At 47.8% G+C, this 2,732-nt stretch overlaps 1 pseudogene; it reads left to right on the top strand.

The window, feature by feature from the left end:
- The first annotated feature begins 312 nt into the window (after positions 1–312).
- LOC123115322 (phosphatidylinositol transfer protein 3-like) lies at positions 313–2,433 on the top strand (annotated as a pseudogene).
- Positions 2,434–2,732: the final 299 nt, after the last annotated feature.

Raw genomic sequence — 2,732 nt, 5'->3', positions numbered from 1 at the left:
GAGGATGATGGTTTTCCCAATGTCAATGCCACTTTGATGATTTTTGCTAACGTCGATAGAAAAAGTTGATTGAAAGTGATCAACAGGGAAGTAAACATGGTTGCCCCAGCAACGAAAACATACTTGAAGTGGTCAAAAAACCCCATACTATTCGACCAATCTGACCACCCAGCACACATTGCCACCCCTGGGCGGCAAGCGCTGGTGGTCGACCCAGTCGTTGGGGGCACTCGATTGACCAAGGTTTTTATGGACGGTGGTAGTGGTCTGAATATCCTATACGCTGAGGCCCTCAAAGGGACGGGCATCCCGATGTCCAAGCTCAGTGAAAGCAACATACGATTCCACAGAGTCATCCCAGGAAAGAAAGGCTATTCACTCGGCCAAATCACTCTTGACGTGGTTTTCAGCGATGAGAAGAATTATCGCAAGGAGAAGTTGACCTTTGAGGTAGTGGATTTCAAAAGTGAGTACCATGCCATTTTGGGTCGACCTGCATATGCTCGTTTCATGGATCGACCATGTTATGTATACCTCAAGATAAAAATGCCCAGCCTCAAAGGCGTGATCACGGTCATTGGGAGTCAACAAAGGGTAGAAGATTGCTTCCAGAAAGGTTGTAAGATTGCTGATGATCAGATTGCAGCAGTGGAGTTTCAAGAGTACCAAAAGAATGTAGATCCGAGTGATTTGTTGCGCTCCAAAAATACCGCCTCGCAGTCTGCATTTTAGTCGGCAGGTGAAACAAAGACAGTTCACATTCACCCGACCGATACAAACTCTGGTCCGACCCATATTTCAACAACACTCGACAAAAAATAGGAAGAAGCATTCATCCAGTTCCTCCGTGAGAACTGGGACATCTTCGCATGGAAACCATCAGACATTCCAGGTGTACCCAGGGGACTTGCTGAGCACCGTTTGTGAGTCGACCCAAAAGCAAAACCTGTTAAAGAGCATCTCTGTCGGTTCGCCATGGAGAAGAGGAATGCGATTGGTGAAGAAGAGGCCCGCCAACATCGTCATGGTCCCCAAGAAAGATAAGTCACTTCGTATGTGTATTGATTTCAAGCATATCAATCGGGCCTGCCCAAAAGATCATTTCCCTCTGCCCCGCATCGACCAAATAGTCGACTAAACTGTGGGATGTGAGCGCTTGCCCTTTTTGGATGCGTATTCCGGGTACCATCAGATCCGTCTGTATGGACCCAATGAGATAAAAACAACTTTCATCACCCCATTCGGATGCGTTTGCTATGTCACCATGCCCTTTGGCCTCAAGAATGGCGGTGCCACTTTCATGCGCATGATTTAAAAGTGCCTGGTCACTCAAATCAGTCGGAATGTGGAAGCATACATGGATGACTTAGTGGTCATGTCACGCAAAGGTTCCGACCTGCTGAATGACCTGGCTGAAACCTTTGCCAACTTAACAAGATATGATATCAAACTCAATCCATCAAAGTGCACATTCGGAGTCCCAGGCAGAAAGTTAATCGGTTTCCTCGTTTCCGAATTGGGGATCGATGCAAATCCAGAGAATATTGGCACAATCCTCCGAATGAAACGCCATGTGTGTGCACGATGTTCATAGAACCTGCCTTCCAATCATGTATGCACACCTGGATGATGATCCAATTGTTCATCTATCGCTATCATTCGTGTGCAGGAGGAGGATGACTTCACGCTGCGGAAGTTCCTGCGTGCCCGGGAGCACAACATACAAAAGGCGTCGGCGATGCTTCTCCGGTACCTTGCCTGGAAGCGTGTCACCCTGCCCCATGGCTTCATCTCGGACGACGAGGTGCGGGGCGAGATCACAAAGGGAAGAGACCGCCACCAGGGTTTTGACCGTCTTGGTCGCCCCATGTCGTATCTCTATGGTGGGCACCACTTCCCCGTCCAGGGTGATCACGAAGATCTCAAGCGCTACGTGGCCTACGCTTTTGAGAAAAGCTGCACCAGGTATGGACCCAGATAGATCCATCAGTTTTGCATGCATTCACAGTCTGCTAACTAGCTAGCTAATAGTAGATTGATCGAGTGGTTAACTGATGGGTTTGTCTGAATCGTTGTAGGCTGTCTGCAGGACAGGAGAAGTTTGCGGTAGTGATAGACCTGAAGGGATGGGGGTACGCGAACTGCGACATGCGGGGGTACCTGGCAGGGCTGGACATCATGCAGAGCTATTACCCGGAGAGGGTGGGCCGGGTGTTACTGATCCACGTGCCCTAAATATTCATGGCTGCATGGAAGATGGTGTACCCCTTTATTGATGACAAGACCAAGAAGAAGTTTGTGTTCGTCGCTGATAGGGACCTCGACGCCACGCTTAGAGACGCCATTGACGAGTCCCAGCTCCCCGAGGAGTACGGTGGCAAGCTCAAGTTCGAGGCCTACAACAGTTTTTCACCATCATCCAAGTCCATCTAATGCTCAATCGATAGCAATCACCTTCTGATATATGCAATTAAGGTTCTGGCGTCCAAGGAGCCAGCCCGAGAGAGGTGACAATCCTTGCAAGTGTGGGGATCGGCTCACTGCTCAGCTACTTGTTGTAAAATTTTTATGAAAAAATGGTGACTCATACGTGCCCAGTTATATATATTTTTTCCTATAAGACCATTATATATGTTTAAAAAACCAAGTGCTAACATTTCTCGGTGAAACATATCAAGGACACAAATGAAATCATGTTTTATGTTTTAAGTTGCAAATTAATCATGATGGTG

Source organism: Triticum aestivum, chromosome 5B (assembly GCF_018294505.1).
Source record: "Triticum aestivum cultivar Chinese Spring chromosome 5B, IWGSC CS RefSeq v2.1, whole genome shotgun sequence".
NCBI classification, from domain to species: Eukaryota; Viridiplantae; Streptophyta; class Magnoliopsida; order Poales; family Poaceae; genus Triticum; species Triticum aestivum.
The sequence above is the reverse complement of the archived record's forward strand: the minus strand, read 5'-3'. Positions and strand labels throughout refer to the sequence as shown.